The sequence below is a fragment of the Myotis daubentonii genome, chromosome 14, assembly GCF_963259705.1.
Source record: "Myotis daubentonii chromosome 14, mMyoDau2.1, whole genome shotgun sequence".
Lineage (NCBI taxonomy): Eukaryota > Metazoa > Chordata > Mammalia > Chiroptera > Vespertilionidae > Myotis > Myotis daubentonii.
In genome coordinates, this window is record NC_081853.1 from 25,839,338 (window position 1) to 25,852,977 (window position 13,640).

Sequence of the window (13,640 nt, forward strand, 5' to 3'; positions counted from 1 at the left end):
GGTCAGGGATTGACTGGGAAGGGGTACAAGGGACTTCTTAGAGCTGGGCATGTTCTCCCTTGTTCTGAAAATTGGTTACAGGGTATAAATGTGTAAAAACTCATCATAGCTTTTCTTTCTTTTTTTTAAATATATTTTATTGATTTTTTACAGAGAGGAAGGGAGAGAGATAGAGAGTTAGAAACATCGATGAGAGAGAAACATCGATCAGCTGCCTCCTGCACATCTCCCACTGGGGATATGCCCGCAACCCAGGTACATGCCCTTGACTGGAATCAAACCTGGGACCCTTCAGTCCGCAGGCCGACGCTCTATCCACTGAGCCAAACCGGTTTCGGCAAACATCATAGCTTTTCTACCCTCCCTCTGCTACACACACACACACACACACACACGCACGCACGCACGCACGCACGCACGCACCGCACTCCTCTGAGCTCCGTGCTCCTGCTAAGGCAGCGCCGCCGTCTCCTTCCAGCCACCATCCAACATGATCATCTACCAGGACCTCACCAGCCATGTGAGATGCTCTCCGATATCTACAAGACCCGGGAGATGGCAGACGGGCTGTGCCTGGAGGTAGAGGGGAAGATGGTCAGTAGGACAGAGGGTAACATTGATGACTCGCTGATTGGGGGAAATGCCTCCGATGAAGGCCCTGTGGGCCACGGTACATAAGTACAGTCATCGCTGGTGTGGATATTGTTGTCACGAACCATCATTTGCAGGAAACCAGAAGCCTACAAGAAGTACATACATCAAAGATGAGATGAAATCAATCAAAGGGAAACTCGACAAGCAAAAACCAGGAAGAATAAAGCCTTTTATGACAGGGGCTGCAGAATAGATCAAGCACATCCTGGCCAACTTCAAAAACTACCAGTTCTTTATTGTGAAGGCATGAGTCCAGATGGCCTGGTGGCTCTGCTGGGCTGCCGTGAGGATGGTGTGACCCCCATGTATGGTTTTCTTTAAGGATGGTTTAGAAGTGGGAAAATGTTAACAAATTTGGCAATTTGGATCTATCCCCTGTCATCCTAACTGGCTGCTGCCTTTCACCCACACGCCAGGACTACGACAAATGGGAATGATGGTATCGTGAGCTCTTCATTTATTTTGACCTTGATGTATTTGGTGCGGAGGCATTGTTTTTAAGAAAAAACATGTCCTGTAGGTTGTCTAAAAATAAAATGCATTAGAACTCATTTGAGAGAATGCCTCTTAGTTGAATACATTTTAAAATCCATCCTGTGTCGTGTGCTGGGAGACGCTAGAGACGGGTGGTCGGCCACTACTACCTATACAGCATACAGACTGTCTGCAGTGGAAACTACTTCTGAGACTGGGGAGAAAAAATGACACCCCAAAACCAAGAATCAAACGTCTTAATTCTGAGTTGAAGCAAAGGGAAAAGACCATGCTCACAGCAGAGCCAACATTTGATGTGGATTCCTTAGACATTTCATCACCTACAAACAGAAGTAGTTAACGGGAAGAAATTACCAAAAGAATAAAAAGAGAGGAATGCAGCCGGAAGCAAAGTATTGTCTGAGCTTATTTATCATGTCAAGTTAGAACCACGTCCCATAGAAATCTGGGTCTCCTGGAATTGTGTTGCAAGCTTTTGTCAGATTTCATGAAATGGGGCTGGCAAATTCTGTATGACTTCAAGGTGGTTACGTTTTTAAATGGGAAAAGGCAGTAGCTTACAGGATAGGAGCTCTAATTCGGTGCTCAGCTTTACCGGGACATTGCCGCGACCGCTTGTTTTAGATGGCTCTGGCGCTGCAAGAGCAGAGATGAGTAACAGACCTGTGTGGCCTAGAATAAATGTGTGGACTTCTGCAAAAACAAACAAAAAAAAAACTCATCATAGTTCACAATGAGATTTGTCCATTTCGCTTTTTGTAAATTTTACCTCAATTAAAAAAAAAAAGTTTTAAAAAGCAACCACTCCCCTTGCAAGGCCGCCTGGGGACAGAGTTGGGTCGGAGTGGACCCCTGGCCCCTAGGACAGCCGCTGTGGGCAGAGCTCCGCGGCTCCGGTCCCCTCCGCTCCAGCGCCTGGGCGGCTGAGAAAGCCCGGAAGCTGGTGGGCGCGGGGTGGGGGTGGGGAGGGGGGGAAGTGGGGGGTGGGAGGGTGGAGGGGGGGTGGCTACTGTTCCCACGTCCACTCCAGCCCCGCCTCTACCATTGTCCCAGGGGTGGGATCCGCAGCGGAGCCAGGTCTGCCAGAAGGACCGGGAGGGAACGGGGCTGAGTGGGGGGTGGGGAATGGGGGTGGGGGTGGGTCTGTAGATTGCGCCCCGAGAATCTCCAGCCGGAGCTGTCCCTCCTCGCTTGGAAAGGCGAGGTCCCCGCACTGGGCGGGGCGGCTCTCCTGGGAGGTCCGAGCTTGGCGTCGGCGTTGGGAGTGCACACGACCCCTCAGCACCCCTCGCCCCGCAGTGTCGCACTCTTTTCTCTGACAGTGCACGCTGTCACCAGAGAGAAGGGCCACCACTGGCACCCCCAATGCACACCCCCTTGGAGCCTTCAGCCCCCCGCCCCCCAAACCAGATGCCCCGGCCCTCTCTGGGCCTCAGTTTCCCTCGTCGTAGAAAGCTTCTGGGTTGGAAGCCCTGACATCCTGACTTCCCTCACACCAAGATTAATGTGCCTTCACTTTGGTTGCACAAGAGATGCGCCTGCAGTGGCTCCCAAAGCCAGACGGACCTAACTACGAAGCGAAATCAAACCTGTCCGGCCGGGCCCGGGGACGCTCTGCACAGGGAAGCGGGGAGCCGCTGCCAGAGGCGGCGAGTTGAAAGGACTCGGACCCTAGGGTGCGCTCCCCGCAATAGCCACCAGGCGGCGACAGAGACCAGGCTTGCCGCGTCAGAGTGTGTTTTGAAATAATTTCCGTTACAAAGTTGTGAGAACAGTACGGAGAAGGCTTGGACGCTCTTCTTAACCGAATTCACCAAGTTTTAGCATTTTGACCCCCTCTCGGCACGTTCAAGTCCCCCTCCGAGCATCAAAGAGGAAGTTGCAGATGTGATGGGCCTTGAACCCTAAACCATTCCGTGTATATTTCCCCAGAGCAAGGACATTCTATTACCCAACCACAGCAAAGTTTTCAAGATCGGGTGATTTAATTAGGATGCAATACCATCACTTAATCTGCAAAACCGTATGCAAATATTTCCAGTTATCCCAAGGAGGTCTTTTATAGTGTTTCCCCTACCCCTGCTCCACCCACCCCACTCCACTATCACATTTAATTGTTTGCTTTTAATTAACTGAAATTAATTCGCACTCTGGACCGGCGGTTCAGTTGGTTGACGCACCCTCCCGGACCCCAAAAGGTTGCAGGTTCAATTCCAGGTCAGGGTACGTACCTAGGTTGTGGGTTCAACCCCCAGTTGGGGTGCCTACCGATGCACGATTCTCCTTTCCTCTCTCTCTCAAGTCAATTTAAAACACACACACACACACACACACACACACGCAACAAAAACACATTCTCGGATGAGGATTTTTTTTAAAAAAAGAAAGAAATTAATTCACTTTAGTTAAACTTTCCTGGGCTGAAGTATCTCGCAAAAGATGGATGGAAATAGTTCCAGCCTCACCCTTCCTAACCACGTGCCCCTGGGCAGGTCCCTTGTTCTCTCCACTGAGAGGTGCCAGGTTCTGGGCAGGGTGCATGGGGGAGGCTGGAGGGGAGAGAGAATGCACTTGTATTCTGAGATGGAATCTTTCTCTTCTTCTCGGCCTGATCCATTTCCCCAGGCCTTTGGGGAAATGGGTCACCCACCACCGTCTTCAAATGGACCCACTCCTAGAGAAAGCTTCTAGCTTTGGGAAAGAAAGGCAAACGCCCCAGCCTGCCTGAGGCTGACAAAAGGCCAGTTGGAAGTCTTGCGCTGGATCTGGAGCGATGAACGGCTCCAAAGACTGGGAAATAAATCCTTTAGCCAGCCAAGTACATAGTTCCCACTTTTCACTTGCAACACAACTGCAGGAGGGTCTCATTTTCTTGTCAACTAATAGAGATTAATCATAATTTCTTTAACTTTTACTATGTACAGGAAAATGGAAACAAACACAAAAGCAGAGGAACTAGTATAATAAACCCTCATTTACCTGTCACCCAGTTGCAGCAAAAAAACACAATTCTTATTGATATAATATTATTGATTTAAAATACTGGCATGACACAACTCCATACTCCCTCCATTCTCTTCCTTATTTCTGTCACGGGACGTCTGAGTGCTTTGCCTGTAAGAATGAGAGCTAGGGAGAGATGAAGCTGTACACCGTCTTGAAAAAAGAAGTATTTATCCATCGATACACAAAATGGGGGAAACCCAGTCAACTCATAAAATACATTCTAATATTTTGCTGAATAAATATCAATATTTGTAATATATTTATGTTGTTTTGATCAACTGCATACTAATATTTGTAATTAAAACTTTCCAGGATAACATTTTTAAACACTTAATGGCTTATGGTCACAGAAAAATTTTAATTTTTAAAATGTCAGTTTGTATCTCTAGTTTTTGCTACAGAGAAGTAGGACGATGCGATCAGCAGAATCTTTTAGGCATAAGGACATATTACATTAGGCTAAAACTGTGGGGACAGTGGAATTGAACACAAGTTCAAAGAGAAAAATAAGGTAAAACCTCATTAACATGGAAGAGCTTGCTCGTGTACTTCCCATAGGGGTGACAGTGGGTATTCAATCACTATCTTTAGATTCACTGGCTGTATTACAAGTGACGAAACCGTTTAACCTTACAATGTCAATATTTAAAATACCCTGGACAATACATCCTTTGCAACTGTTTAAACATTTATATTGTAAATGTCAACTTTAAAGCATGTAAGACTATTCCCAAATTCTTTGCGGGCAGAGAAGGTGCCCATCAGTAAAACAATTTGCAGTTCTCCAACAGGTGGCACCAGAGAGCTGGGTCTGAAGCGTGGGGAACCCTTGGAACGCTGGCCTCCCGATGATTCAAGTTCCTCTGAGTACTTGTCCCATAAACCAGGAGATTTCTACCTCAATCACTGATTGTTTCATACTTGGTATCTTCCTCTCCAAAGCTGGAAGCATCCTGAGGCGCCCTTGTGGGATAGGGGCCCCATAGCCCCTGCCGTTGCCTATCTATTGAGACTGCGGGGTCCCTGAGAGGAGGAGCTTGCCCTCCCTGAGTTCCCCTCACAGTCCTGCAGGTCTGCACCACCAACTCGCCCTGTGGTTGTTACAAAGGCCCAGCACAGCTAAGCAGCTTCACTGCTCTGTTTGGGGAAATAGTGAGGGGAGAAAGGTTGGTTCGGAAAGACTTCTTCTTCTTCTTCTTCTTCTTCTTTTTTAAAAAATATATTTATTGTTTTCAGAGAGGAAGGGAGAAGGAGAGAGAGATAGAAACATCAATGATGAGAGAGAATCATTGATCGGCTGCCTCCTGCACACCCCCTACTGGGGATTGAGCCTGCAACCCAGGCATGTGCCCTTGGCCGGAATCGAACCTGGGACCCATTGGCCCGCAGGCTGATGCTCTATCCACTGAGCCAAGCCAGCTACGGCAGTTCGGGAAGACTTTTGAGAAGAGAGGTGTCTGAAGGAAGAATAGAAATCCGAAGTGGACAGAGGGACAGTGGGAACTTCATGTGCAGAAGTATGAAGGTGACAGCAAGCATGGAAGTGGCAACGTTTTGTTACAGCCTAGCTGCGCCAAACCAGCTGGGCTAAAATGATTAATTTTATGTTACATGAGTTTCACCTTAATAAAAAGAACATTTGACCAAAAATAAATAAATAAAAGAATCAAAGTGGACAAATAATGTATGCTCTCTAGTATTTGCTTCAAAAGGATCCAGTTTGAGGGGAGTAGGGACTGGAGGGCAGGTAAGGATGAAGAAAGATTGACCACATGTTGGAAATTGTTGATTGGGGTTTATTATACTACTCATTTTTTGCCTTTGGCTGAAAAAATTCTTTAATAAAGAGTTAAATAAAAGAATGAATAAGGCCCTAACTGGTTTGGCTCAGTGGATAGAGCGTCGGCCTGCAGACTGAAGGGTCCCAGGTTCGATTCCGATCAAGGGCATGTACCTTGGCTGCGGGCACATGCCCAGTAGGGGGTGTGCAGGAGGCAGCTGATCGATGTTTCTGTCTCATTGATGTTTCTAACTCTATCCCTCTCCCTTCCTCTCTGTTGATTTTTTACAGAGAGGAAGGGAAAGGGATAGAGAGTTAGAAACATCGATGAGAGAGAAACATCGATCAGCTGCCTCCTGCACACCTCCTACTGGGGATGTGCCCGCAGCCAAGGTACATGCCCTTGACTGGAATCGAACCAGGGACCCTTCATTCCACAGGCCGACGCTCTATCCACTGAGCCAAACCGCTTAGGGCAAAATATATATATTTTTAAAAAAGAATGAATAAGAGCTTGCCAGGCAGACAAGTGGGGTGGGGGGAGTGGTCACTGGAAAAAGGAACAGCACATGCAAAGGTCCAGAGGAGTGAAGGGGTACCAGGCATGAAGCAAGGGGAGGGAGGACACCTGTATTAAGACTTGGGCCAACCAAGCCCACTAGTAGAAAGCCACACTTCCCTCTTCCTTCCCTTTCTCCTTCTTTTTCTCTTTCTCACTCTCTCTCCCTCCCTCCCTTTCTGCTTTCCTTCTTCTTTTTCATAAAATCGTGGTTTTAAGCAGAATCATCGCAAAGCTGCTAGATCAGTAGTCACAAAGTGCAAATACATACCTTACTGCATGGCAGGGCCTCATCCAGAACCCATTTAATCTCACGTTGGACATAATCCTGACAAGCTGGGATATATGGAATCCTGGCCCATAGTAGATGGAAAGCAGTTTTTAGAAGGGAATTGAAAGGCTTTTTAGGTATGGCAACCACATTGGCAATAATGAAATGTGACAGCCACAGCCTGGTTTGGGAGGATATAGATAGGAAAGCTGGTGAAAAGAGATATTAGAATAAAAACACACAGTCATCAAGGAAATGCAAATCAAAACCACAATGAGATATCATTTCACACCCAGAGGGTGGGTAAGAAGTCAGATAATGAAAAGTACCGGAGGATGTGGAGACTGATGGTGGGAATATAAACGGGTTCAGCCACTTTGGAAACAGTCTGATAGTTTCTCAAAGGGTTAAACATAGTTACGATATGACCCAGCAATTCCACTCCTATGTATATACCCAAGAGAAATGAAACATGTTCATTCAAAAACTTGCACATGATGTTCACAGTAGCACTATTCTGAATAGCCAAAAAAGTGAAAACCACCCAAATATCCATCATCTGATGAACGGATAAAAATATGGTATATCTATACAATGCCATCTTATTCAGCAACAAAAAGGAATGAAGTACTGAAACATGCTACCAGATGAATGAAGCTTGAAAACACCCTAAGTAAAAGAACCCAGTCACGAAGGAACACATATTGCATGATTCCATTTCTATGGAATGCCCAGAATAGGCAAATCTATAGATAGAAAGATTAATGGTTTCTTAGGGCTGGGAGGGATAGAAGAGCAGCAGAGTGGCAGCTAAGGGGTGCAGGGTTCCTTTTGGGGATGATGAAAATGTTCTGGAATTAGTGATGCTGGATGCACAGCTCTGAATATACAAAAAACCACTGAATAGAACACTTTAAATGGGTGAATTGTATGGTGTGTGAATTATATACCTCAGTAAAGTTGACATTTTTAAAAAAGAACAAAAGCACAGTAGTCTAGGTTGTTTTAGTGCAGGGGCAAAGAGCATCACACTCCAATCATCTGAGTCAGCTTCCCAGGCTGACAACTGGGTCATGATGATTAAATTAATTTCAGCAGGAAGTGTGTCATATGTTTTGGAAGACACCTGTTGGAAATGAGTAAGAGAAAAGAAAAAGCTTACACCACTGCTTAAAGCTGTGTGTGATTCGGGGTCTCTATTAAAAGGAGGGTATCAAGGACCGCCGGGGCAGGCAGCTGCCCCACTGAACAATAACACTCATGAAGTCAACTTTTCACATTCACGAATTACACATACTCTTTAAGCTTAATTATCTAAGAAAAAGGTCCATCGATACATTAAAATACATACATATATTTGGAACTGGATAAAGGGGTCTTAAAATGAAGAAAAACCAAACTATGCGATAGAGCATTTAAAATGGACAAAAACTTTGTGATATTATGTTTGAAACTTTTACATTTTGTGCTTGAAAAATCAATTATTAAAATTAATACTTATTATTTTAAAGGACATGATGAGAAAATTTTAAGCTGCTTGTAACTACTTCTTTCAGATAACCCATGAGCCTTTTATCTTTACAGTAAATGAAGAATTAAATGGGATAAAACTGATACTCTATGTTTTTTAGAACATTGAAGCACCACAGATGTGTTGATGTGCTCTGTAAGAATTCTGACCGGTTGAACACAACTTGCAGATTTCATGAAGAACATATTGAGAAGGCCCTAACCGGTTTGGCTCAGTGGATAGAGAGTTGGCCTGCGGACTGAAGGGTCCCAGGTTCAATTCCCGTCAAGGGCATGTACCTTGGTTGCGGGCACATCCCCAGTAGGAGGTGTGGAGGAGGCAGCTGATCGATGTTTCTCTCTCATTGATGTTTCTAACTCTCTATCCCTTTCCCTTCCTCTCTGTAAAAAAAAATCAATAAAATATATTTTAGAAAAAGAACATATTGAGGGGAATTGGCTCAATTATCATCCATTAATGTGCTATGTCACTGCCATGATACCTTGTTTTTTTCTTTTAGCTCCTGAAATATTTCATATAGTAAGAGTACAGAACACCCATGAACCCACTATCATGCAGACATTTTGTTACATTTACATCCTCCTCCCCTGGCTTCCTGCTCCCTCCCTCTACAAATCCCATTTTGGTCATACCTAGACCTCAGCTACATACTCCTATTTTGTCTTGTCCTGATGCTTAATCAGCTCAGTGATTTCAGCTTATGCTTCTAAGAAGATTGTGAACTGGGCATCAAGCACTGTACTAAGAATATCATTTTTGTGCTGGAAAAGAACTAAGGTGACTGACTTTACACTGAGGCCCAGAAAAAGTAATTTGCCTTCTCAAGGTCAAAGAGTCTGAAATCCACAAATCTGATTCTCTGTCCAGCCAAATGGAATAGTAGAAACAGCATGGGCCTATGGCAAACTCAGCTGAATTCAAAAGCTGACTTTGCCATTTACTAGTGGAGTGGCTTATCTATAGGATGAAATCCAAGCACCTATCTGAGCTTCTGTTTTCATCTGCAACGTGGAATTTATGCCACCTCCTCTTCAGAGGAGCTGTAAGAATTAGAAGGGGAACAAGTGGCACTGTGTCTGGCACAAAAAAGGTATTCAATAAACAACATTTTAAAATTCCACTCTTTAACAAGCACCTTTTAAGTGCCAGGCACCATTCCAGGCATTAAGGACAAAGCCATGAACACAACAATGTCCTTGTGGTTAAGAAAGCACCAGTAAAATCTATCATTAGCCAATTGTATGGGAGTCCATTTGCAAGTTTGTTCTCCATGGCTGTGATGTTCTCTTTTGTTGTTTCTATTGTCAGGGTATATTTGACCTATGCTGATTTTTTTTTGGTTTCCCAAACCAACTCAAGAGTCAGGGCTGGTCAGGAACAGCTCAAATTCTGGCTATTGGGCCCTTTTCCTCGGGTAACAATGGGAAACATGATATATTCTAAAGAGATCCAGATGAGTGAGACAAATCGCTGTCTTCAAGGAATTATCAGTCTATTATTAATATTAATAGCCCGGCTGGTGTGCTCAGTGGTTGAGCGTCGACCCATAAACCAAGAGGCCACTGGTTTGATTCTGGGTCAGGGAACATGCCTGGGTTGGGGGCTCAATCCCCAGTGGGGGTGGGGTGCAGGAGGCAGCCGATTGATGTTTCTCTCTCATCTATGTTCCTATCTCTTTAACCCTCTCTCTAAAATCAATAAAAACATCTTTAAAAAATAACATTAATAATGGAGACTATTTGTGAAACACTTACTCTACGTCAGTTGCTGGGAAAGGCACTGTATAATTATTTCATTTAATTCTCAGTATCTTTTCTTTAAGGTATAGTTATCATTTATTCCCATCATGGTTTGCTGTACATTTAATAGGAGTCTCAATAACTGTTGAAATGAAGTCTTCTAAAAGAATATTCCTTTGGACAATTTAAGCATTAAAGCAGAAACTGGAATAAATTGTGTCAAGTCATTTTGCTCTAGCATTTAAGAATTAAAAAATTTAAATGTTTTTATTGATTTTTTTTTTAAAGAGGAGAGGGAGAGATAGAAACATCAATGAGAGACACACATCGATCAGCTGCCTCCTGTACACCTTCCCACTGTGGGGGTTGAGCCCGAAACCGTAACCGGACATGTGCCCCAACTGGGAATCCAACCGGAGATCTCTTGGTGCATGGGGCAATGCTCAATCCACTAGCCACTCTGAGGGTGGTGGAGGGGGGCGCATTTAAGAATTTTAATGCCAAAGGTGACAGGGATTGTTTTTTGTTTGTTTTTGTAACAAGAATTGAACTCTGAGCTTCCTATACCCTCACTTCCTAGATACCAAATAATAAAATTTTCAGCTCCCCGCATTATAGGATCAAAAGGCAAAAGATCAAATACCTTGGACAGCATTTCTCAACCAGCCGATTAACTTAATGACATGAAAAAGGCTACAGGTTCCTTTACAAAGTATTATAATTACCTTTAAACACAAGACTGGATCATTACACCTCCCAACAGCTTTAATGGCTTCTCTTGCAACCATAGGGCAAACCTTAGCATGGCATTTGAGATTTCTTAAAACCTTCCCTGCCTCCCCTACCACTTTAACTTTGTTCTCGATTCACGCTTTCTTCCAAGGCAGCCTACCAGCCATCCAAGACTCACATCCATTGCTTGAACTACTCATCTTGGCCTTTTTCACTTCTGTGAGTTTTGCTAATATTGTTCCTTCTATGTGGAATGCCCTCCTCATTCATTTCCACTCATCAAAAACCCATCATCTCTCAGCCCAGATACCACTCCCTCCTCCGTCCAGCCTTTCCCAATTGCCTCTCAGAATTGCTTCCTCCTCCTCACTCCCACACACGGCTTCTGACTCTATGACAACATGTATCTCCTTCCGCCACATTCCTTTCCCCTGGATTCAGCACATCCCCACAGCGCTGTCTTGTGCAGAATGGCTCTCAAATGCTGTTGGATGAATGAAGGGCTGAACTGAATAGGCTATCCCAGTTGCTGCAAGCACACTTCTCCACTTGTGCCCTCTGGCAGCAGGATATCCATTTGACCAACAAGCCCAGAAAAAGATGGTCTATTATAGCCTGGCATTAGGAACACTATCAACCTTTTTTTTTTTTTTTTTAAATTTTTTACCTCTCACAATGGACTTACTATTTTCTTTAAGTTTTTACATATATACATATGTGTGTGTGTGTGTGTGTATATATATATATATAAATTTCAGAGAGGACGGGAGAGGGAATGATAGAAATATCAATGATGAGAATCATTGATCGGTTGCCTCCTGCACGCCACCCACTGGGGATCCAGCCTGCAACCCGCATGCCCTTGACCAGAAATCAAACCTGGGACCCTTCAGTCCTCAGGCGGACGCTCTATCCACTGAGCCAAACCAGCTCGGCTAAGTTTTTATATTTTTAATTTAAAAATACACAAAATACATTCATGTTAAGAGATCCATATTTTACAGGAGTCAAGCATCGAAGTCCCACGATTACTCCCACTCCTTTTCCCAGAAGTAACTATTGGGGACAGTTTTCTATGCAGTTGTGTTTCTATATATTTACATATATATTTATTTACACAAAAATATTTTAAATGTAAATAGGAGACGATTCCACAACTGGCTCCTCGCCCCCCCCCCCCCATTTAATGCACTGATTTACACACAAGGCTGAACATTTTCTTTTGAATGCTTATTGGTAATTCGTTTCTTTTTTGTGAACTATTTTTCATAACCTTTGTCTATTTTCTATCGAGTTGACTTTTCTTCTTGGTTTGTATTAATTCTTATACTGACACACTGTGGACACCCATCTTTTGTTACATATCCTGCCAGTGTAACTTTGAGCAAGCCATTTAATTCACGCTTGTCTTTAGCTCCACAACCAGGACAACATTGCTTGTGGGAGATTGTGGGGGAATTGAGAACTACATGTCAAGTACCAAGCATTATGGTTGGCATTCAATAAATACTCAACAAATGTAGCTCTCTACCTAGACTTAGTCCATAGAGTTTAAAAGTAACACATCTGAATCCTTTAGGTGAGTCATACATTTTCTAGTTGGCCATACTGTCCCTTACCTCCCCAATCTGTTTGCTACATGGCAACTTCTCAGATTTATGCTACCAGCCTTCCATTCTCCAGTTTTTAATGAATGAAAATAAAGCAGGCTTTGAAATTACATATCACCTATAATCAGAGCTGCTCTTTGTGCCCATTATGCACTGTACAACACTAAGCTGTATCCTTCATAGTGTAACTTATTTACCGAGCCCCTTGGGATTGGGCAACGTACAACCTGCATTCTGTTTCTAGGAGCTTACGGAAGGGCATTCTCACAACCATTTTAAAAACTTTCTCAAGAGACCTCTCTTATTTTCATAACATCTACTAGGAAGGATCAAGATGGGTGTGATGTTTCTAGTTCATAGATGTGGTAGGAAGAACAGAGCTACTAAACCAGAAGTATGGCCCCAAATATCTTGAAACGCAGATTGGGACCGTGAAGAAGACAGACATCAGGTCCCTGCTTAGTACCCTGTCAAAGGCAAGATTAAGCTTCTGGATTTCCAGAGGCCTTCCGTAGATCAAAAACTAATAGAAATCACTCCCTCAGCCCTGGCCAATTTGACTCAGTGGATAGAGCATTGGCCTGGTGATTGAAGAGTCCCAGTTTCATTCCAATCAAGGGCGTGTATATCAGTTGCAGGCTTGATCCCCAGCCCTGGTCAGGGTGCGTGTGGGAGGCAACCAATTGATGCGCCTCTCTCACATCGTTGTTTCTGTCTGTCTCTCCCTTCCACTCTCTCTAAAAATCAATGGAAAAATACCCTGGGGTGAGGATTAACAAAAATAAAGAAATTACTACCTCTACAACAAAACCATCCATGGAATTAGGCTAGGTAAACCCCTTACATGCACATAGAACTTGAATGTTAAATGTTTACAAAGTATGTTTATACACCCATCATAACATTTGTTTATTAACAAATGGACAGGGATTACCGTCCCCACTGTGGGATCTTCAGATGCTGAATTGGGGAGTACTGCCTCTAAAGAACTCTCTCCAAAGGTCTAAAAGGCAGTCTTACCAGTCTAAAGGAATTGTGGCAAAAGGCCACATCTGAAGTGATGTGTATAAAATCCAGGGAGACAGTGATAGCCACTCAGCTATCAGTTACAGTTTCAAGATACTGGCTAAACATATACTCGCACATGCACGCACTCACACAACACATACACACAGTTTCTAATGCACAAACCAGTGGAAAGTTTTCAGACTGACAAACTTGTCACTGGAAACGGATTATGCAAAAATAAAGAGCAAAACAAAC

At 43.9% G+C, this 13,640-nt stretch overlaps 1 pseudogene; it reads left to right on the forward strand.

The window, feature by feature from the left end:
* The first annotated feature begins 490 nt into the window (after positions 1-490).
* LOC132215138 (translationally-controlled tumor protein-like) lies at positions 491-1,003 on the forward strand (annotated as a pseudogene).
* Positions 1,004-13,640: the final 12,637 nt, after the last annotated feature.